The sequence below is a fragment of the Trichechus manatus genome, unplaced genomic scaffold (assembly GCF_000243295.1).
Source record: "Trichechus manatus latirostris isolate Lorelei unplaced genomic scaffold, TriManLat1.0 scaffold00117, whole genome shotgun sequence".
In the NCBI taxonomy this organism is placed as follows: domain Eukaryota; kingdom Metazoa; phylum Chordata; class Mammalia; order Sirenia; family Trichechidae; genus Trichechus; species Trichechus manatus.
The window spans coordinates 4,524,719-4,536,010 of NW_004444053.1; the positions used below are offsets into that span (position 1 = coordinate 4,524,719).

Consider the following 11,292-nt stretch of genomic DNA (forward strand, 5'->3'; position numbering starts at 1 on the left):
GTTCCAGTAGGCCGTGCTTGTGCTGCTTGGTGGTGTGATGTCAAGCGCACAGTGCAGGTAGGCAGGATGCAGTGGGGAGATTGTTATGTGTGGTGCTAAGACAGATATGGGAGAGAGGAGAGAGGAACAGGAGCCAAAAACATACAAACAAACAAAAAGTAATGCTAGGGGAGCTTGCTTTTGGAGTGGAGAGATGAGAGACTATGAAATGGAGAAAAACAGAAAGGGGAAGAAGAAGAAAAGAAAAGAAAAGAATGAATGAATAAAAATCAGAAGGTTAAAGAACTGCAAAGTTCCCAGGGATCCCACCGGTGCAGCTATGAGGTCTGGGGAAGTCATTGTCAGGTGTTGCAGTACAGCCTAGCTAGAAAGCGTAACCGTATACAACGCCAGGTATTCAGGGAACAGCGAGAGAAGGAAGATATAGACAGACAAGAAACTGAGCAATGAAGAAAGACAAAAAGGGGAAAAGAGGGGAAAATTAAAGAAAACAAATTAAAAAAAAACAAGAAAGGCCCCCCAAGCAACAGAAAAAAAAAACAACAAAAAAAGAAATGTCCTCAGGGATCCCTCTGCACATCTGTGCAACCTGAGCAGGAAGTGTCCTTGCCACGCAGCTCCACCTGGCCAGAAAGTGCTCCCAACTCAAGAAAAGAAAAAGAAAACAAACAAACAATTCAAAACAAACGAACAAACAAAAGCCCCGGGCTCCCACCAGCATGGCAGCCCAGACCAGGAAGCAGCTCCACACTCAAACGGAGCTCCATAGCCCCTCAGGAAGAAGCAAAGATGGTGCACGGAGCCAGGTATTTGAGCGAAAGGAGGGGGAGGTGGCTAGAGGTAAGGAAGAAATCAAAAAAATCAGAAAAAAAAGCGACACTAGCAGCCAATAAATGGCACTCAGAGAGCCAGCTAGTGCGGGCTGGTGTTTCTCAGACAAGAGACTGTGTCTGGGGGAAGCAGAGGGGGCTGAGTGTGGGGAAGAAGGGTAGGGAGTGGGAAAGTGTATATCACAAATTACCAGAGCTCTGCAGCCCCTCAGGAAGAAGCAAAGATGGCACACAGAGCCAGGTAGTTGAGCGAAAGGAGGGGGAGGTGGTGAGAGGTAAGGAAGAAATCAAAAGAAGCAGAAAAAAGCAACACCAGCAGCCAATAAATGGTATTCATAGAGCTGGCCCGTTTGGGTGTGTGCAAGCCAAGCAGCCAGTGTTTCCTGGTCAAGAGATTGTGGCCTCGGGAAGCAGAGGAGGCTGAGTCGGGGTGAAGATGGGTGGGGGGTGGGAAAGCGTATATCACAAATTACCAGTTGTTTTATCTCCCGCTGGACGCTCCATGAGGCTGCTTTCTCGTACCCCCTGTTTGCTGGTCTCGGATAGGAGTCCAAGATGGCGGATCCGCACTGAGATAGCTGGTAGGGGACCTCTGCATGAATCTCTCCTCGCTCTCCATTCTCTGTCAGTTTTCTCACTCCATTTGGTGCTTGGCTGCGTTCTTTATCTCTTCATTTGATGTTTTAGGGTTTCAGGATTGTTGTATTCTCTGTTCGGCTTAGTTTTTCAGATCTTTGCTGTGGAGGGATGGCGTGGTGCTTCTGCCTAGAGCACCATTATGCCAGAACCGCCTGAATTGAGCCCTTTTAACTGCAGTGAAGTATTTCATTAATTTATACTAAATGTCAAGATTCATAATAGTCCTTAAGAAAAAAGTCTTTTTAAAAAACCAACACTAAACGTAGGTAATTTTTTAATTGAGACTGCTAATAGGTTCTTTCTTTTAAACTCCTTTTATATTTCACTCTTTTAAATAATGCAATGATAAACATTTTTCTAATAAAACTTTTGTGGAATGGTTTCCTGATTATTTCCTGGATAGAATCCTAAAAACATAGTTTCTAGGTCAACAATGTAGACCTTTCTAAGGTTCTGCAATATTTTTGCCATATTGTCTCCAGAAAAGTTCGGCTAATTACATTCCAATAATTAGGTTTAGTTTTAAGTGAATATCTATAACTGTATTTTTAATTTAAGAAGAAACAGAAAAACACTTTTATCTTGGAAAACATATTTTGCCACCCATCCTGCCATAAGTGTTATAAAAGGAATTTTTATTTTATTCTTTATACTCAGTGAAAGATCACTTTAGGCTTGTTTCAAAATATATTAAATTTCAACTATAAAGAACTCTTGTTCTTAGAAACACGTGTCTGTTTATATCAAAGAGGGAGTTTCCATGAAATTTGTTCTGTGACTTTAAATACAATCTAGTCAGTAATTGCTGAAATTGAAGTCTAGCGAGCAAAGTTTAACAAGCAGAAAAGTAACTTAAAAATTTTGCTCATAGTTTGTTGTTTTTGACAGATCTGGGTGGTATGACAGTGCCTGAGCATCTTCTGTTGCTTGCCATTAGGAAAACACCACTTGAATCTGTGTAATAACAGTGAGTACACGGCCTGACAGCTTGCTTCAATTAATGTGGGCAGAAAAAAATTCAGGTTCTGCGCTTTGGAATGACAGGCCCAAACGCTGGGTGGCTATCTCTTTAAAAAGCTACAGGAATACAGGGTGGCCTAGGGGCACCTCAACCAGGGAGGCTGCCTTCAAATTACCAGGCCCGTCTATTATGAAGTGTTGAAAGGAGAAAGAAAAACAAATAATAAAGTTCCAAAATAAAGTTTATTTTATCAAAATTAAAACTGCTTCCTTCTCTGCACTTCAGAGTTACCTTGAGATGGAACAGTCTGAGGATTACATGGCTATAATCCTTTCGCAGTTAGTTCCACAGCGGGAGGTGCCTGCTACAGACAAAATTATAGGGTTAGGAATGTTCCCAATTCAGAGCCCTGATTGGCTGACCACCCCTCAGGGCTTTAGGATCAAATATTTGTGTATCTAAATGGGAGCAAAGAAAGGAAAATTGTTCATGCAGAGTGTCCCAGAGCTTGTATTATTGAAATAACAGATGGAAATATTATATTTTTGAAACATTCTTTCTTTAAGGAAGTCTTTTGAAGTGTGTTTTGATAGGATAAACTGAGCCAAAAGTGGGGGTGAGACAGGAAAAAAAAAGATTTTATTTTCAAATGGTGTCAGCAGAGTACAGAGTTAGCACTTCCCAAAAATGGCATGTCCCAAAAGGCACTGCAGCACGAAATATTTGCAAAGACTGTGCCTCACAAGATCATCTCAGGGGAGGACTAGTTCTGATCACACTTGACTGCCGCTGCTCGGTTACTGTACATAGTCTTCCAAGTCTTCCCCTCTGACATCTTTGCAAAGGGTTTAAAGCTGCTCATCACTGAATTTTTCACGTTTCCTAAACTTATTGAAATCTAAACTAAGACTCAGGACATCTCAAAAACTAAAACAAAACAAAACAAAAAAAACTGTTAGCCACCTCATACTTGCTGAGATTTTGGTAAGAAGAATGTTAAGATTGTAGATTTTACTTCACATGGACAATGTTACTGTGACATCTAGTCAGAGTTTGCAGAATAAAAAATGGAAGCACGCAATGCATAGGCATGCATGTAACACAGGGCAGAAAGAAAGAAAGCAGGAAGAAGGCCATATAAAAGATTCATCACGCTTGCTTTATTTTTCTGTACAGAGGATCCAGTACCCACGACCGAATCAACAGTTCAGAAATTTTGTATTGTCTTTCCAGGAAAAATATCCCCTTACTGAGCAATTAACTTGAAGTACTGCACAGCCAGCACAATTGCTCCATCGTTTACCTCTCAGGACCTGGTTCAGCTATCCTGCTAGTCCCGACTTCTAACTGGGTTTGCCATATGATGATCTGATTTATTGCATGGCAACTGGCGGTTACTCTGGCCAAGGAAAGAGGGAGAATCCACAGTAACACAATTATTTTGACCTTGTTACCCGATATGATCTGTATCTGTAACAGGTCTGAATGTAACTCCTGATTGAGTTTATTCTTATGGAGAGTAAAAGGAAGACTAGCCTGGGAAAAAGGTGATGGTTATAATGTGAGAAATGAAGGAAGTGCCAGTTCTCTTTCCCATTGAAGTCCAGTCTATTAATAGATTTGCTGGATCAGCTGATCCGGGTATTGGCAAGAGTTTGGGCCTTTGGGGTTTATATACAGTTCCTGTGCCCCAAATAATAGCCAGTTGACAAAGGGTAAAAATCTACTAATCTATAGCTTCTGAACAATCAGGATGAGCAATCAGGTGACAATGGCTGCAGGAAAAAAAAAAACAATGAAAAAGAGAAAATGAGACAGCAACTCACTCCCACCCACAAGTGGGGCCACCTCAGAGCAAGGCAAGAAGTGCTTAAGTGAAGGCTCTTTGGGTGACAGCATCTGCTCAGAGAGTCAGCTCAAAGGGCCTCAGAAGCTCTCAGCCAGCAGCAGAAAGGACTCTTGGCAGAGCTGCTTCCTGCACCTCTTTTGATCATAGGACTCAGGCTTGGAAAGGTTTTTACCAGTCTTGTGGTTTCCTGGTTGTGCGTCAATACATTCTGGCTGAAACCCTTCACTTCCTTGAGGCCAGCCTCTCCACCAATGGTTCCCACTCCATGGTTCACTCTCACCAGTTTTGAACTAGACTCCAAGGACACTTCTGGCTGTAGCATGAACCTTGAATATGAGGGCTTGCAGCTGGGATGTTAACCTCCCCTTCTTGCAACAAGGAACCTAAGGAAAAATAGAACAGTTTTAACGGAGTTATACCAAAGGTGCATAGAAACATAAAATACTAGAATCATTGAGTGGTTCCCACCAAATACCTTCTCAAAGACAGTCTGTAATAGAATCACCTGGACAACTGGTAGAAATATACAGATTCCTAATCTCAGAACTTTCAAGTTAAAATCTCTGAGCGGGAACTGGGAATCTGTGTTTTTAACAATCTCCTTGGCAACTCTGATGTATAGTATTTGTCTAGTATAGTATACCCAATTTCATAAATTAAGAAAAATTAAGGCCCAGACAGCTTGGGTCTCATGCTTCCTAACCATGCAGTCTTCTTATGTGCCTTGCTGTCCCCCCATCACCCCTATATTTCTCAAGAGAGGACTCATTCTGCTTATAGAGGGCCACTTTCAAATCCCACTACCACCTACTCAGGCAGTATTGAGATAGTATGTAAATTTCAAACAGCTATTAGAAAAGGTAGTGTTTTTGTTCATCTGTTCTTGGTGAGCAGGTTTACATAATGTGACCTGAGACAGCTGTAGTTTGGATAGCTCACAAATGCAAAAAGGAACTCCTTAGACACTGTAATAAGAGATAATTACGTACAGTCATGCAAAAAAATTCTGGGTTATTTATGGGAAAGGTTTATGCTTAGTGAATTAGGAAGGAGCAGCAGAGAGGGAAGGGTTGAACAGAAGACTAAAAGATGTCCCAATGAAAATGGCTGACATCTAAACAGTGTTGAAACAAAAGAGTATCAGAAACAATCAAGTCATGGATTGAATTGTGTCCCTTAAAAATATCTATCAACTTGACTAGGTCATGATTCCCAGTATTGTATGATTGTCTACCATTTTATCATCTGATGTGATTTCCCAATGTGTTGTAAATGCTATCACTATGATGTAATAAGATGGATTAGCGACAGTTATATTGATGAGGTCTACAAGATTAGATAGTGTCTTAAGCCTATCTCTTTTGAGATATAAAAGACAGACGTGAGCAGAGATGCATGGGAACCTCATACCACCAAGAAAGCAGTGCCAGGAGCAGAGAATGTCCTTTGGACCTGAGGTTCCTGCACTGAGATGCTCCCAGATCAAGGGAAGACTGATGACAAGGACCTTCCTCCAGAGCTGACAGATAAAGCCTTCCCCTGGAGGTGATGCCCTGAATTTGGACTTGTAGCCTACTGCACTGTGAGAGAATAAATTTCTGTTTGTTAAAGCCATCCACTTGTGGTATTTCTGTTATAGCAGCTCTAGATAACTAAGACAGATCAGAACCATCATAAACTACAAATGGCACCACGAAGGATATATCTTTCATTATTCACATGTTTACAGACAACTGAGTTTAAGTTCAGAGAAGTCATAAATCCATGTCATTAAGTACTACATGGTATAGTCGTGGACAAGCTTTTTTAAAGAGTGCAACAATAAGCTTGTGATTGGCAATAAAAAACTATGGAGTCAGATAGATTGAATCAGAATCCCAGACCTACCACTTACTAGCTGTGTGGGCTTGAGAAAATTACTTAGCTTCTTTGGATCTTAACTTCCTCATCTATAAAATTAAGATTAACAGGCATCTTAGCAATATTAAAGTGTTTGAGGAGGAGGAAGGGGGGAGTGATTATTGAAGATAAAGAGAGGCAAAGGGACAAATGTAAGTGAAGCAAGGTTATCCAAGGATAAATATATCTAGACTAATAAGACCAAAGGAGTAACAAACTAAAAAATTTGTATGATAACCTAAATTCTCAAGCTGAGTTTTGCCACATAACCTCCAGTTTCCTGTGCCCACAGACAAACACCTTCTTAACCCTAGTAGTATGTAAAAGTTGTTGAACATGACTAGAATACATATGTTGGGTAAGCTTCAAGAAAGTAGGCATTTTATCTGTTTTGTTCACCCCTGTGACCCAGTATTTAGTTGTGGAATGAATGAATGAGTTAGTGGGCTCTAGTAAGGGTAAAAAGTCTTGTACCTCAACAAGGGAAGAGGCTGATGAATATATAAAATCTATGTGCCTTCTGGGTGACAGTCTATCTTGTGTGTATCTGTGCCAATTCCCTTGGCCATGACAACCAAGGGGTAAAGAAAATTCCCCTGTTACATTGCCAAAATGCTTTAAACATTACACTGATACCAACGAATAGGGGGGCAACTACTTAAAGAGAAGTTCTGATATTAACAACAAACTTCCCAGCATGTTGTAAGTGCCAAATAAATGCCATATGTTACTGTTATTGTCTCAAATTAGATGACATGTCAAAAAAGGCAAAAGTTCATCCTGAAACATTTCCAAAATATTGGTACCACATAAAAAAGACTTGATAAATAGGTTTGGGAGGTAAACAGCACTTTAATAAATTCTTCTTGTATTAGAGTTGAACTCCAAAGCATTTAAAGGCCTTAGAGAGAGACGGAGAGATAGACAAAGGAAGAAAGAGAGGAGAGAGAGGAAAAGAAAGGGAGGGAGGAAGAAAGAGGAGGAGAGAGAGAGAACCAAAAAACAACAGAGAGATAATAGGATCGTATACCTAAATCAAATTGTGAGGTGAAACTTGAAGTTATTTTCTAGTTTCTCTTAAAATATCATTATCATAAACCAAATAAGTCAACTTATCACAAAGAATGCCAGCAATTGCCATTTCACAGCTCACTGCCATGTGCCTCTGTCGGAGGACATGGTACAGCATGCTGTTTATGAGCCGAGTTCGGGGTCAAAGTGACTGAGTTCTGCCTCAGTAGTTCTGTGGCTTCAAACAAGCCATTTATTCTGAGTCTCAGTTTTGCTTTCTTTTCTGCCATGTGCCTCTGTCAGAGGACATGGTACAGCATGCTGTTTATGAGCTGAGTTCGGGGTCAAAGTGACTGAGGTCTGCCTCAGTAGTTCTGTGGCTTCAAACAAGCCATTTATTCTAAATGAGTCTCAGTTTTGCTTTTTTTTTCCTGCAAAAGAGAGATAAGAATACAGGCATATTTCGTTTTATTCCCCTTCACTTTATTGCGCTTCACAGATACTGTGTTTTTTACAAATAGAAGATTTGTGGCAACCCTGCTTAGAGCAAGTCTATCAGAGCCATTTTCCAACAGTGTATGCTCACTTCATGTCTCTGTGTCACATTTTGGTAATTCTCACAGTGTTTCAAACTTTTTCATTATTATTGTATCTGTTATGGTGATTTGTGATCAGTGATCTTTGATGTTACTGTTGTATTTGTTTTGAGGAGCCACAGAGACCATATAAGATGATGAACTTAGCTGATAAATGTTGCATGTGTTCTGACTGTTCCAGTAACCAGCCATTCCTGGTCTCTCTCCCTCTCCTTGGGCCTCCCTATTCTCTGAGACAATACTGAAATTAGGCCAATTAATAACCCTGCAGTGGCCTCTAAATGTTTAAGTGAAAGGAAGAGTCACACGTCTCTCACTTTAAATCAAAAGCTAGAAATGATTAAGCTTAGTGAGGAAGGCATGTCAAAGGCCAAAATAGGCCAAAGCTAGGCCTCTTGTGCCAAACAATTAGCCAAGTTGTGAATGCCAAGGAGAAATTCTTGAAGGACATTAAAAGTGCTATACCAGTGAACCTACGAATGATAAGAAAGCAAAACAGCCTTCTTGCTGATACTGTGAAAGTTTCAGTGGTCTGGATAGCAGATTAAAACAGCCACAACATTCCCTTGAGCCCAAATCTAATCCAGAGCAAGGCCCTAATTCTCTTCAATTCTATGAAGGCTGAGAGAGGTGAGGAAGCTGCAGAAGAAAAGTTTGAAGCTAGCAGAGGTTGGGTCATGAGGTTTAAGGAATGAATCCATCGCCATAGCTTAAAAGTGCAACGTGAAGCAGCAAGTGCTGATGTAGAAGCTGCAGCAAGTTATCCAGAAGGTCTAGCTAAAATGATTGATGAAGGTGGCTGCACTAAACAACATATTTTCAATGTAGACAAAGCAGCCTGATATTGGAAGATACCACATAGGACTTTTATAGCTAGAGAGAAGTCAATGCCTGGCTTCAAAGCTTCAAAGGACAGGACGACTCACTTGTTAGGGTCTAATGCAGCTGGTGACTTTAAGTTGAAGCCAATGCTTATTTACCATTCTGAAAATCCTAGGGCCCTTAAGAATTATGCTAAATCTACTCTGCCTGTGTTCTGTAAATGGAACAACAAAGCCTGATGACGGCACATCTCTTTACAATGTGGTTTACTGAACATTTTAAGCCCACCATTGAGACCTACTGCTCAGAAAAAAAAGATCTTTTTCAAAATATTACTGCTCATTGACAATGCACATGGCCACCCAAGAGGTCTCTTGGAGATGTACAAGGAGATTAATGTTGTTTTCAAGCCTGGTAACACTACATTCATCCTGCAGCCCATGGATCAAGGAGTAATTTCAACCTTCAAATATTTTTATTTAAGAAATATGTTGTATAAAGTTATAGCTGCCATAGATAGGGTTTCCTCTGATGGATCTGAGCAAAGTAAGTTGAAAACCTTCTGGAAAGGATTCACCATTCTAGATGACATGAAGAACATTCATGATTCATGGGAGGAGATCAAAATAGCAACATTAACAGGAGTTTGGAAGAAGTTAATTCCAACCCTCATGGATGACTTCGAGAGCTTCAAGACTTCAGTGGAGTAAGTAACTGAAGATGTGGTGGAAATAACAAGGGAACTAGAATTGTAAGTTAAGCCTGAAGATGTGACTGAATTTCTGCAACCTCATGATAAAACTTTAATGGATAAGGAGTTGCTTCTTATGGATAGGCAAAGAAAGTGGTTTCTTGAGATGGAATCTACTCCTGATGAAGATGCTGTGAACATTGTTGAAATGACAACAAAGAATTTAGTATATTGCATAAACTTAGTTATGCAGCGCAGTTTGAGAGGACTGACTCCAATTTTGAAAGAAGATCTACTGAGAAAAATGCTATCAAACAGCCTTGCATGCTACAGAGAAATCTTTTGTGAAAGGAAGAATCAATTGATGCAGCAAACTTCATTGTTGTCTTATTTTAAGAAATTGTCACAGCCACCACAACCTTCAGCAACCACCACCGTGATCAGTCAGCAGCTGTCAACATCAAGGCAAAACCCTTCACCGGCAAAAAGATAATGACTAGATGAATGCTCAGATGTTGGTTAGCATATTTTTTAGCAATAAAGTATTTTTTAATTAAGGTATGTACATTGTTTTTTTAGACCTAATGCTATTTCACACTTAATAGACTACAGTATAGTGTAAACATAACTTTTCACGCACTGGGAAACCAAAAAGCTCGTGTAACTTGCTTTATTGCAATATTCCCTTTATTGTGGTGGTCTGTAACTGAACCCACAATATCTCTGAAGTATGCCTGAATACACCTCACAGGATTTTTGTGAAAACTGAATTTGATAATGTGCTTATACCAGAGCCTGGCACACCCTAAAGGCTCAACAAATGGTAACTATCATCATCATCATCACAGTCACCAACTTTAACATTATTGCAATAATAAGATACCTCAGATTTATAATTTAAAAATATGTTTTGTGAGGTAGGGCCAAGATAGTGGAGTAGCCAGACGCTTCCGGTAGACCCTCTTACAACACAGACCCGAAAAAACAAGTTAATAGATTATATATGGCAATCTGGGAGCCCTGAAGATCAAAGGCAGAGTTGAGGAACCGGACTGAGTGGCAGGGGGAGGGAGAGATGGTTTGGAAGCAGCAAGGAGTTGCCAGACTGGACCCAACGAAAACCTGAGCACTTCAGGCCTGATCAGCTTGGGGGTGAGTGGTGAGGCAGGCAAGCAGTGGTGCTCAGGAGGCCCATTTTCCACACCAGGAGAGACCCACTGCCAGAAAGTCTACATGGCCACCCAGAACCAGTGAGGAGCAGCCCTGGATCGGCAAAAGATAAGTACTTGCATACTGCTTTCCGTGGGGATCAAAAACACCCCCCTTAGGGAAAAACCTGTCTCCCATTTACCTCCCCACGCTCTTTCCTCTGCACTGGGTCCCGGACCAGCTTCAGCAAATGCCGAGTCCCCTGGGCCAGAAGTAGGATCTGTCACATGCCCGGAGGCATTCTCCCTGCCTTGGAGAGTGAACAAATTAATAAACAGGGGAAAAAAATAAACTGCCAGCTCCCCTAAGCCAGGAACACAGGGTAGGCATAGCTCCCTTGCCTGGGTACAGGCATAAGGGATCCAGGGACTTTGAGTGCCTTTCCCCCTGCATAGACTTGTGTGGGCCCATTTCATCAGCATAGGCCCTCATTACTGCAGTACAACAAGGTATATACTGGAACTCTGACTTCAACTGTTTCAGCTGTGAAGTGGCAGGTTCTTGATATGTGACACTGCTATGCCCATTAAGTAGGGTCTTCCCCTACCCACATCAGGGGCCTGAGGACTGGTGGCTCCACCCACACCACCTAGCCACCTGCGAGAGGGTCCTATGAATAAGAGGTGCCCCCCCAGTCCTTATGGCCAACAGCATTAGGTGCTCATAGTCTGGCTGCAAATCCCAACCACCTACATGCTCTAGGGAACAGGGACACATCTTCCTTCCGGATACTGGGGTGGCCATCAGCACCTCTGAGCACATCTTGCTCAGAGTGTATCCCCCTG

The 11,292-nt window shown here is 41.4% G+C and overlaps 1 long non-coding RNA gene across 1 annotated transcript; it reads right to left on the reverse strand.

Moving 5' to 3' along the window:
* Positions 1–3,570: 3,570 nt before the first annotated feature.
* On the reverse strand, positions 3,571–4,651 carry LOC105756685 (uncharacterized). Its single transcript, XR_001121527.1, has 2 exons — positions 4,452–4,651; positions 3,571–3,829 (listed from the first exon to the last, which is right to left on the reverse strand). It is a non-coding gene; the product is annotated as an uncharacterized LOC105756685 (long non-coding RNA).
* Between the last annotated feature and the right edge of the window lie 6,641 nt (positions 4,652–11,292).